Source organism: Lycorma delicatula, chromosome 7, assembly GCF_047948215.1.
Source record: "Lycorma delicatula isolate Av1 chromosome 7, ASM4794821v1, whole genome shotgun sequence".
NCBI classification, from domain to species: domain Eukaryota; kingdom Metazoa; phylum Arthropoda; class Insecta; order Hemiptera; family Fulgoridae; genus Lycorma; species Lycorma delicatula.
The window spans coordinates 121,052,754-121,065,979 of record NC_134461.1 but is presented as its reverse complement, the minus strand read 5'-3'; the positions used below and the strand labels follow the sequence as shown (position 1 = coordinate 121,065,979).

The 13,226-nt window shown below is 29.4% G+C and overlaps 1 protein-coding gene across 3 annotated transcripts in view; it reads right to left on the bottom strand.

The window, feature by feature from the left end:
- The window catches only part of Dys (Dystrophin), a 1,915,508-nt gene that overhangs the window by 1,267,284 nt on the left and 634,998 nt on the right, over positions 1-13,226 (bottom strand). The gene's annotated exons all lie outside the window — the stretch shown is intronic.

Genomic DNA, 13,226 nt, shown 5'->3' with positions numbered 1-13,226 from the left:
AATGAAAAACGATGAATCAACGGAAAAAGAACCTTTTTGGTATGAATTTATAATTGGGAATATGAGATAAATTATCTAACTGACTAATTCATTCTCCATATAATTCCATTTAACTTTAATCTTTCATGAACTTTTAAATAAGAAAGAATATTATTACTATTATTATTATTATTATTATTATTACCACCAAATCGAATTTATTTAACATGAATTATAATTTATTACAGTAGAAAAATGTTAAGGATTACAAAGAATAATTGAGTAAAAATAACATGTATATTACTTAGAATACAGAAATACACGTAATTCCCCGACTGGACGTAATTCCAGTTATTCGAAAAAATTGACCGACTGATTTCGGATAATTCATATTTCTATGATACAAGCAATAAAAATTTAATTCATTTTGAAATAACGTTTTTTGTTAGGAAAAATATGATTAAATAGATATGACTTACCTAAAAAAAAGGTGGCAATTAAACCTATTCTAAGTACTGTGTATAAAAAAATATTGTATTTTTTTATGTTTTTTTTAAATAGCCGAAATTTTCATGGTAATTCAAAAATCCGCGGCGGCAAACTGCGCTACTTATCACCATTAATAACTTCTTGTGATTGTTAAAACAACGAATTTACGTTTACACACACACTGCTAAATAAGTTAATAAATTACATAGGTACTCAAACGTTAGGAAAACAGTTATGAAGTTAGACTAAAAGAAGCATCTTTTAAAGTATTATGTTTGGGAGGTTAGGAAAGTAACTGGATGAGGCAAATTGTGAGAGAAGAATTTATAAAACAACGCAGGATCAGTAGAAAGAGTGAAAAAAATAAAAATTGTAGGCTATCGGAAAGAAATGAGAGTTCTCCTGTTACGTATATATATATTTATATATATATATATATATATATAAAATACCAATTTTGGATACGCGATACTGCATTAAAAAATTTATGACGGATTATATACAACTTTGCAATCAAATTTTCGTTTATGGAACATGAACAGTTCAGGTTACATGAATGGAATTTACCAATACGTCAAAAAGATAAACATTTTTTATGTAAAAATAATTCAGGAATTTGGGGCAGTTTTTGAACAGAATCGGTTACGGTTATAGAAGAGCTACAGGTCTATAAGGGAAAGAATTGTAATCGGTCCAAATGAGCATATGCAGTTTTCACTGGATTTTGACGTCTTGACACTTAGGAAATCCAAAAAACTGGATGGAGATTTTCCAGATGTTAATGTTAGTGTGTGTGTGTGTGTTCGGTGTTGACCTTTAAATCACCTTATATCTCCGAACTACTGGACCGATTTTGACCAAACTTGGCCAGACTGCTTCTATACATGGGGCATTGATACCATTCAAATTTCTACATAAAATGTCAAGGGAGTGAGGCTATTAGTATCTCGAGATTTAGACTAATAATTATTTTTCTTAGGCACATTTGGTCACAATTAAAAAATTACAATATCTGAAAACAATTTTTTTTACAAAATTGCCCGCCCACCCCAGAAATACTGTTGTATTCGTCTGCTATGTTGTGACGTCACAGGTGAGTAGTAGAATTAAATATATGAGTAATATTTAATGTGTAAAAATGTAACTCGGTCTGGCTGGGTCACAAACTCAATCTCCCGGTTGACTCGGTAGCTCGTGCGTTAACCCTCGCAGTTAACCAGTCTGCCGACCGTACAAGCGAAATTTGTAAGTTGTGAAATTACATTAGTTTAGTTCCGACCGTAACAGCTAGTACCGCCACGACCGCGCAAATTAAATAGGGTATGCGCGCGCGCTTTGGTTAGAATCATTTAATTAAATAAAAGAATAAATGTTATATTTAAATAAAATGATAAATATTTTTAATTAAGTTGTATGTGCATATGTATAGTGTAAGACGTGCATCAGAAAAATCCCACAGTTGGCAGCTTTTTTTTTTAATGGTCCAACTAAATTAAACGGATTTAATGATCTGCTCATTCGAATGTAATTTTTAAAATTTTCAGTATAATCTTCCCGTAATTCTCTTAGTAGATTAATATGAGTATAATTTTCTCGTTTGTTTAACAATTTCTTTTAATTTTCAAGTTTTTGCTGTTCGTTATTTGACTGTAAAAATTCTATAGCTGTTTTTTGAAGTTAATAAGCTCATGGTATCACTTAACTTTATTTTTTACTACACAATCAAACTTAAAGCACGAAGCTAAAAGCAGAGCTAATAAAAATACTGCACGCAAACACTTAACATTTTTGAATTGAAGAAATTCTTAACATGAAAATGTAAAATATTATATTTTTCTCCATAAACGAACGCCCAAATATTTTTATAGTTCCAAGTATAGTAGTTTGGAAAATCTATTTTAAACTACGTTTGTGGATGACGAAGAATCTAGTACGACACACCAACGATGCATCGGGAATGCATTTCAAATATCTGTATTACTGGCCATACTAACGGACTAAAAGGAGAAAATAGAGATTAGAGGAATTCGAACGGACATAATGCAACGGATCTGCCCCAGGGCAAATCATCATATAACGATGAGGTGAAAGAAAATTTGATTTGAACAGCCTATAGATGATCGGAAATTAATAAAATTATATATTAAAATTAATAAAATTATTTTTAGTGGAACGTAAAAATGTCAGTTAATAAAGAAATTACACTCTAATAATGACAAAAATAATGTGCGACTATAACCAGCAGTAGTGTATATATAACACCCTATTATTTAGGCCTTTATACCATACATTGGACACCACTTATTTTTTATATTTGCTAAATATATATCTGACAATCATTTCATATATAATTGCAATTTGCTCCATCATTTTATGAATTTGTAACTTAAAATCCCGTTTTTCATCGTTAAAAATTAAAATTTTTTCACCTTTCGGGTAACAACGTCCGCCGGTTGGGTAACAGGGCAATAATCTACATTTGAATTAATTATTAAAATTAGAAAACAAGAACAAATTTTTAAACAAAAATTTGTAAGTACGGATTTGTATGATTGTTAAAAAATAATCATTAAAAAAATCAAGGGAAAACTAAAAATGAAAAAATTAAATAACCAAGAAATGAGATAAGTAATTCCAGCCAATAATCAAGTGAATCTCTCCCTCGCACTCACAAACTATGAAAAATAAATGAAATGAGTATTATTATATAATCTTAATGTTTCTCATGCTGAACTGAATTAATAATATATAACGTATCTGATCACTAGAAAGGGGTGCGTAATCTATTGCTTTTTATTATTCCAGTTTTTCTTATGGCAATAACTCACGTTATTGCAGAGCCGTTCTAGCAAGGCGCTTTTTCCTCTACTTACAGCCGTACATCTACTCCTCTCGCCTCTCGGCAAGCGCCTTGCTAGAGGGAATAGTGAGTTACATTATTTGAGAATAATGATTTTTACTATTCATCCAGTCTCTGTGTGAAATGATGGTCGGATCAGTGTGATCCGAAAAGGTAAGAAAGGTAAACTAAGAAAAGGTAAACTACGTTACTCCTCGCTATTCAAAGTAAGCCTGGCATAAGATATTGTTATTCTTGGGAATAGCAGTGTAATTTTTGGGAGTGTCTTGATTCATTTCAGGTCACCCACAACATTAAGGTTATGGGATTTAACGTACATACATGCACTGTAATACTAGGAACTACGTACTGCACTATATATTACGAGGCATAATCGTAATGGTTGTAAGTAACCCGAAACTAGACAGTCGCTACAAAAAAAAAGAAAAAAGTATACCCATCCTAAGAATAATAACCATCCATAATTTCTCACCAGGTATAATAAAGAAAATGACGAGTGAAATTGTTTCCTATTATCTTATTTACTGAGAAGAATTTACTGTTCCATATTAACGTATATCAAGCGAATCCAGGAGATATTAAGCCTACAAGCGAAACCTTCATTCACTTCACCCGGTGGGTTGCCTGTGTAATGAACATCATTACTCTTAAGAAAGTAACTTTGGATAGCACTACTTGAATCAGAGATGCTTTAATCGATACAGCTGTAATTCTTGCTTATGACTGTACGTCACAGTTACAGGAAAGACTGCAACAAATAACAAATTTATTTGTCGTTTTTCGTATAAATAATACATTATAAGTACATATACACTGTCTATACCAAGCAGAGGGAATAACAGTAATACGAATTGAAATGTGGTTTCGAAGACATATGAAACTGGGTCGATCAATGGATTTTTTCATATTTAATATATTTTAATTGTTCAACTGTTAAGGAAACGAGGTAAAAAAAATACTGAAAATATAATACTAAAACATTAATTAAATCTTAATAACAATGAGAAAAACACTTCCAACAAATAAGGAATTGAATTTAACCGACTATTGATGTACCGAATCTAATATACTTCTTTTCCTTCAAATATGAATGTTCCTAAAAGGATTAATCTTTTTTTATTTAATGAATGTCTAATTCGCAACTTTATCCCCAAGGGGGCTAAGGCCTCGGTCTACGGCTTAAAACCTTCCCTGGGATAACACGACTGTACCCTGCAAATCTGAAAGCAGTTGGTCGGTTGATTTTCGCGTGATGCAGGAACAAACAACTTTCAGCTTTATACATAAGATACTAACAAATACCCCGTTTGAATTTTGAAAATCGCAAGATTGTTTGTGAAGATATAACAGCATTTCTGAATAACCGTGATCTGTTAAATCGTGAGTGTACCTGATGAATGTAAAGGTTAGCCTTCAACCTACTAACAAATACCTCGTTTGAAATTTAAAAATCGGCCGATTGTTTGTAAAGATATAAGAACACACCATTGCACCTCCCAAAATAGCACCCTAGGGGCACCCAGTTTGTCACCAGTTGATGATGATAATTGGTCTAGCCTCCTACGAGGTGCTCGCATACCTCATCACTGTAGCCTCACACGCTCTCCTCACGGGAAACCAGCCGCCCATTATTGTTACACAGAATTTTTTTTTAATTTAATGTAAATATAATTCTATTATTTTTATAATATTTATTCAATTGATTCGAATCGTTCAATTCAAATCTAGGTCAAATAATGATACAGGTTCACAGTTCATTAATTCAATTCATTAAAGTTTGTGCTTCAACCGGATAATCTTCACTAATACATCTATATGCCGGCCTCCGTGGCGCGAGTGGTAGCGTCTCGGCCTTTCACCCGGAGGTCCCGGGTTCGAATCCCGGTCAGGCATGGCATTTTTCACACACGCTACAAATCATTCATCTCATCCTCTGTACAGTAATGCTTAACTGCGGCCCCGGAGGTTAAACAAAAAAAAAATACATCTATATATTTTTTTCAAGATGAATATATCTAAAAACCTTCTCAGTTATGCCAGGAAACATGGGTAAAATCTCGTTACGACTGATGAGTAATTTTTTGTTTAAAGGAACAACTACAAACTTCTTCTTTATAAAATAGTATAGATATACATTAAATATTTATCTTATTGACAACTCCACATTTATTGTTTCACAGATATAAATCTAGAATTACTTAAAATTCAGAAACGTAGAACTTCATTTTCCAATAAAAAATTAAATGTATGGAAATTGAGAAATATAAATTCACCAAAAAAACAAAAAAATTATATATATATATATATAAACTTTACGAGCTTCAACTACTGTTGAGAAAAAATAAAAACCACATTTAAAAAAAATAGAAAACTAATATAAGTAAAACAGAAAATTGTTATTATTTTATTTATAAAAAAATATTCAAAAGAAATCACGTACACTAAAAAAATATTCAAAAGAAATCACGTACACTAAAAAAATATTCAAAAGAAATCACGTACACTAAAAAAGAATAAAAAAAAACTTTTACTAAAGATGCCGGGCATCAAATAACGCTTCAAGTTATTATATTTTGGTTACCATCGAATTTTATATTTATATACTGTATATATGAAATGAAAAAATATATATATTTTGATTCTCGATTAAACAGTTAATATAATACATCGGTATTTATAAAAAATAGGAAAATGAAAAATATACAATACAGAATTGGTGCAGAAGGAAATTCGATAGATGAAATAGAATACGTATATATTAATCGGAATAAATCTAAATGAATATATTATATTGTAGATAATATAACAAAAAAAAACAAACTATTTTTAAATAGCTATACAGTAAACAACACAGAAATGATATATTTAACATTAAACGTACAGAAATATTCGGCAACAGAATTAGATTATATATATATATATATATATATATATATACACATCATGAGTTACATCATGAATAAGAGTAAAAGGTATGGCCGAACGCGAACGCAACTAAATGTTATGTTAAACACAATCCTGTATTTTATGCAAATCCGACAGATAATCCTTACAAAACTATAAATATCTTATCAAATAAACTGTCATGCGCTATCGATTTATTAAAAATAAATGTGAACATAGAATCGAGTAATACAAAATTATTTGTTTTACATATGGAATATCACGGTATTTATTTTAAGAAAGTAGTACTATATATCAATCAATCCCTCTACTGTTAAAATATTTGACAGACTCAACCTCATAAGATAAAATATCTTAATACATCCCCTCAACATCAAAACACCGTCTTTAATTTCTCATTATAACGAAGTCTATTAAAAAAAAAAAAACGATAATTAACGAGTTTTTATTATCAAAATTTAATTTATAAATAAATACAGGTTTTTTTTTAATACTAGTAAAATATTGTTTTCAAGTATAAAATATAGAATACAATACAGTATATTAAAAAAAAAGAAGATATTCTAATGTTCATCCAAATATACTACGTCATTCTGGTTGCATAAAAAACTATCTTTTAAAAACACATATAAAAAATAGGTTCTAGATATCAGACAACTCCGTTAAAAAAAGATTACTGATTAAACAAGTAACTAACTTTAATCTTTATTTTAGCAAAAGTAGAAGTGTCAAGAAACCACTACTTTTTATCTTCAACTATTGCATACAGTCCACCGAGGCTAGTCTAGTGATTAACTAATTGTCGTAAATTAGTAGTTTAACACCTGATTTTCCAAGTGGAAGGTTCTAAGGTTTGAATCCTAGTAAAAGCTAGTTACTTTTATACGGATTTAAATACTAGACAGTGGATACCGGTGTACTTTGGTGGTTGGGGACACATCTCAGGAATGGTCAGCCAGAGTCTGTACAAGACTGTAACTCGTTTACATGTCATACATATCAACCTCATCTCATTGGGCCACAGGGGGAGTTGCTTATTACTCACTAGTTGAACGGATTGCAATTTATACATTAGGAAAACTATTGCATATATATATGTATGTATGTTTGTATTATAAATTGTGAAAAATGTTAAATTATTTTTATGTAACTCACATTTTCAATTTCTATTTTAACTTCGTCTATTTCTTCTTTCTCTGCAGTAGTGATATATACTCTGTTAAACCAACAATAGCTAAACGCGAAAGTATTCAGATCGGTCAAAAGTTTTTTGATTTTAATTGTTTATTTTATGTTTTATTCCTTAAGGAGCTATTAAAAAAATAAATTTTTAAGAAAAAAATTATTTAAATAAACTGTAAATAATCTGGGAAAAAGTTTTTTTTATTCCAGTGTTTCAAATCCAAAACGTTTATTTCGTCATTTTTTTTATTTCCATTTTTCCAAAAAAAAAACAAAACTGGAAAAGGAGTGGGGATGTTTTGGCCAAAATAAAATTTCCAAATCATTACTGGGGCAAATCAGAAAAAAAGTTTTCTTTGAAAAGCTAAAGTTTTTTTTTATTAAGATTGCAAATTACCAAAACTTCTTTTTAATATTCATCTTAAAAAATAATTTAAAAAATAAATCCATTCTATTTAAAATGTAAAAATCTCAGTTTTTTGATAACCATTATTCTGTTTAGTATTTCTTGAAAAAAAAAACTGACAAAAATTTTCACCCGCTCCCTAGAAAATGACAACTTTATTTATAATTATAGCTGTATCTTTCTATTTTTTAAACTGTTGTAAGAAGTCCTTTTATAAATTTATTATCACCACTTAGGAATAAAAATTTATTACCCAAATGTTTTCCCCCTTTTTTTTAAATTTGTCTTTATTTAAAATCAATTTTTGTAACTATTTTAATAATTTAAAAAATAGTCCCATGATGAATGAGCCCCCAAATCTTCAGAAATATACTTTAATTGTGATTCTCTAACATCAATAATTTTGGTTATTGCTTTATTTTGTTAAATATCTTGGCTTCAAAAATTAAAAGATTTTAAAATAATCAAACAAATAATTTTATATTTAAAAAAAAATTTTTAAATAATTAATAAAATAATTACGATACATGTTTATTTTTTTTTAAATATCTCGATGAAAAAATATCTGACACTAATTGTATATTTTTTGTTAATATTTTGTAATACTTGCAGGTTGTAAAAATATTTCTTAATTTTAGTTATTATTTTTCAATAAAAAAGGATTAATTTATCAAAACGATTCAAACAGAGCTTACAATCTTACAATCATCGATTTAAAAAAATTGAATTTTTGAAAAAATGAATAGCATAACTTGACGGTTAACCAAGTTAAGCAATCCATTGCCGGCTTATTTTTTCAAATTGATCTGGTAGATTTATTAAAATATGTTTTAAAATTCTAAAACTAAAAACGGTAAATTGTTAATCATTTATATTAAAATTAATCATTAACTCAAATTAATACACGAATTTTTGTGTAAATGTATTCTTATAATTCATTTCTTAATTTTTATTCAATTGTATTCTTCATTTTCATGTAAAAATTGTATTTTTACATATGTAAGAAAATAAAATAAAAAATTCAACAACGTAATTTTTGCGGGCGTTTTAAAATTTATCTTATATATCGGTAGTAAACATGCAGTCGGATAGATCAAATGGTCTGTTTATTTCTGTATTCTAAAAAGGAAACAGGCGAACATTTAAAATAAAAAGAATTTTGCAGGAGAGAAAATAAAACTTTATTTCTTTTTAGTTTTAAACTTTTTATCCCAAATGTTATTCACGTAAAACTTTTACATTTTTATGAAAATATACTATTTTTCTTTATCTTCATCGAAAAAAATAATTTTAATAACGAATATTTCTGAATAGAAATTTCATTATACAGTGATGAAAAATCCGAAAAAAAATATTATTGTTGCCCAATTATAAAATACCCAACAAAAAAGTAATAAATGCGGTATTATAATCTTAATAGTAAATTAAACTAGAAATAGTAATTTAAAAAAAAAAATAACAGTACATAAAATGATAAGTGCGGATATATAAAGGTAACAAAAAAAAATAATAATAAAGATTTGTAAATTCTACTTAATAAAGTATATAAATACGAGAATGATATATCATTTACTTTCTGAACGGGAAAAAAATTATAATTTTATTAATTACTTTTTTTTTACTGACGTAATAAAAAGAGATTTTAGTAATATCTGATCACAAAAAAGAATTTATTTAGAATTTAAATTGGTTACTTATTTACTAAGCGAGCGAAAAATATAAAAAAAAAACTACTCAGAGACAAAATAATAAAAACCACAAGTAAAAGAATAACTAAAAATGAAAAAATGTTGATTATTTTAAAAATAAATAATATTAAAAAAAAAAGAACTTTTTTCAAGGCGAACAACCAGAAGGATGGTTGAGAAACACAGATAATCGAACCCTAAACTATTTCAAACTAAGAGAAACTTTAACAAAAAAAGCCCCTTCTCGGATTTTAAAATAAAAAAATAAGGTTAAAACTAAGATTAAAACTAACATAATAATAGGATTAAAACTAGAATAATAAAAGAAACGTAATTAATAGGATAAAACAAATAACACGAATAACAAAACAAAATCAAAATTTATGGTTGGCTATCATTCAATCTTATGAAGTATTTTTTTTAGAAGTAATAACACCCGGTCTTGTACATTCTTATTTCCTAGGGTACAACGAATGTTTCTCGGCAATTTGAATTGAAGGCCACAAAACACATGCAGTCCATAAAAATGTGGTGCACAGTCAAGAAAAGTCGAATCGTACCACATTTGTGCACTTTCAGCTGACATCAGGTACCCTTGGTATGTCCTAATTACAATCACCACAGGACCACTTCCTACCGGAGAATTTTCCTGTATGAAGAGTCCAATGATAAAACCGTATCTTTGATGTGTCGGATTTTTTACCCACTGTAGCAGTCGAGTTACCTTGCCACCTTCTTCGAACAGTTAGTTTAATGGAATTAACAAAATCGGTAGTAGTTTCGATTTTGAGTGGTGATTTTGAGTGTCCGCTGCATGTATCTTTAGCAGCGGAGTCCGCACGTTCATTACCCAGGATTCCCACATGGTTAGGGAACTTCAATGAAATTTAAAAAAAAAGCTACAAACATATGAACTGTATTTTTTTGTAATTTATAATTCTTTTAAAATAAAATAAAAATGAAGTAAATAATTCAACTACCTTCAAAGAGAAATTAAAACTGAATGTACTTTAAGTATGAAACTGTTGGTCCTAGAAGCCTGACGTACAAGTCACTAACGAAAATGAACCATATTCAAGAATAACAAGCATTACATGCCAAAATTATTAGAAAACGTGAAGAGTGAAATGATTTCCCATCCTCACTGAGCTAAATATACGGTCGTATAATTAGCATGCCGATCCCACCGAAATACAAATATTTAGCCCTAAACAACTATACCAAAGGGACTCTGCATAGTGAACATCGTTACTCTCAGATAAAGCAACTCCAATCGGTTTTTCTTGTAGTCTAAAATCTTTAAACGCATCTCAGCCGTAAGAATTAAAAGGACAGATAGTGTAAAGCAACAAATGAATGTATTCCTTTCTATTACGAAGCAAACCTATACGAGTATTACCAATTTAGTCAAAGAACAAAAACATTTAAAAAAAATGTAATTAACTGAATATTACAATATAAATCTGTATGTGAGTACATGTATGCAAATATCAAACATAAAATGATAAAGGTAAGGTAGAAAATTAATTTAAAAATATATATATATAAATCCAACTACATTGAAAAATAACATTTTTTTGTGGATGTAAAAACAGGAAAACGGCTATATCATTCCCAGAAATTTTTATAATTATTTTCCTCCATCATTGAGTACAAACATGCCACAACAACATAAAACCGTTTTTAATTAACAAGTTTAAAATTAAATATTAATCCCAACATGATATTTTTATTATAAAATCATTACAATCTTGGTCTATTATCTCTTTTTTATATTAATGAATAGATTACATAATTATCAAATTAGTAGTTTATTTAGCTTTGATCATAAATATAAAATACAAATTTGATTTTATTGAAATAATTGTAACCGCATGAATATGTGTCATCAAAATTACCAGGGCAATTAATTTTTAATTAAAATTGTCATTAAAAAGGTCTCATTGCATATATTAATTGATCATACCTAAAATAACGCAAAGTGTTTATAAATTATAAAAATTAGCAATGTTCATATATATTTACTATTCCATGTAACTATAATGATATCTAATATTTAAACATATATTTGAATTTATTGGAATATGATGAGAACGGCCTTCAAAACTTCTGGTTATCTTTTAATTATTTTTACAAAGTAGAACATAGTTTGCTATTTATAGTAATTGTTTTCATGGCAAAGATTAGAAAATTTAAAGTGAATTATTTTATTGTACATTATAAAGAGTGTCCCATATAAAACGCAACCCATCAATCACTCATCCATGAAATTTCAAAAGTAAAGCTTACTCCCCCCTACTCGTTACTGAAATGGACTCGTCCAACATCTGAACATCGCGGCGACGCAGTATTACACTACCGATAGTAACAATACAATTATAACGCTCAGTGTACTGCTAGATACAAGAAGGTGTTTTCGCTAGATGAACGTGTTTTCATTGTCGAGTCGTACTTCAGTACGAAATCAGTGGTTGCAGTGCAAGATTTGTTTCGCCATAAATACCCAGATAAACCAGCTCCTAACAAAACATCAGTATTAAGGTTAGTTGCAAAATTTAGAGAGACTGGTTCTGTTAATAACAAGGAACACAAAAGATCTGCGTCAGTGTTGAATACAGATACAGTCACTGAAATCAAAGACCGATTACTCGCCTCGCCAAATAAATCGACCAGACGTTTGTCTGCTGAAATTATTTTGTCTAAATCAACTGTTCATCGGGCGAACAAACGATTACAATTACGACCTTATCGCATTCAAACGGTTCATCGACTTCTTGAGCCCGACAAAGAAAAACGGCTACAATATTGTCAACGGTTCCGTCAATTTCTGCGTGAGGGAATTAATGTTATGGATTCGTTATTTTTCACAGATGAAGCACGGTTTCATTTGGATGGCTAAAAACCAGCCAAAACAGTAGAATTTGGAGTGCTGTAAATCCCCACGTTTATCACGAAAAACAATTACATCCGCAGAAGTTGGGCGTATGGTGCGCGATATCGCGGAAGAAAATAATCGGTCCTATTTTTTTCGAGTACACCATTAATGCATAACGATATCAGGATATTTATTTCAGTTCATCGCACTCTTGGAAGAGGAAGACAGACACTGCTAACTACAATATGACGGTGCGACATCGTACTACGCAGGTTCAACTTCTGATTTCGTTGAGGAATTCTTTGGTAATCGTGTTATCGGTCGAGGCTTGTGGCCACCTAGATCTCCAGATTTGACTGCGGCGGATTTTTTTCTATGGGGTCACCTCAAAGAAAACGCCTACAGCAATAAACCACGAACACTGAACAAACCTTGTTCAATACTGAACAACCTGTATTAAATATCGAGCTACAAACTTTGAAAAAAGTTGCAAAAAACGCTGTAAAAAGAATTGAAGCTTGTATTCAAGAAGATGGCGGCCACTTCCAACATTTTTACTCTAAATGTAAGGTAATGGATGGTAATAATAAAAATTACATTTACATTTACACAAGCCTTTTTATTATATCAATACCTACCAATATAAGGTTGGGTAGCGTTTTATATGGACACCCTCATAATACCATGCTAAATTTTAATTTTATAAAATAGTCTGAATGGATAATACGAAGCGGCAAACAAATTGAACGACTGTTAAATTTATGTCAATATGATACTACGAGAAATGAATACGATTTATAAATACCTTAAAATTCAATAAATTATTTGTAGATGAACCCTTAA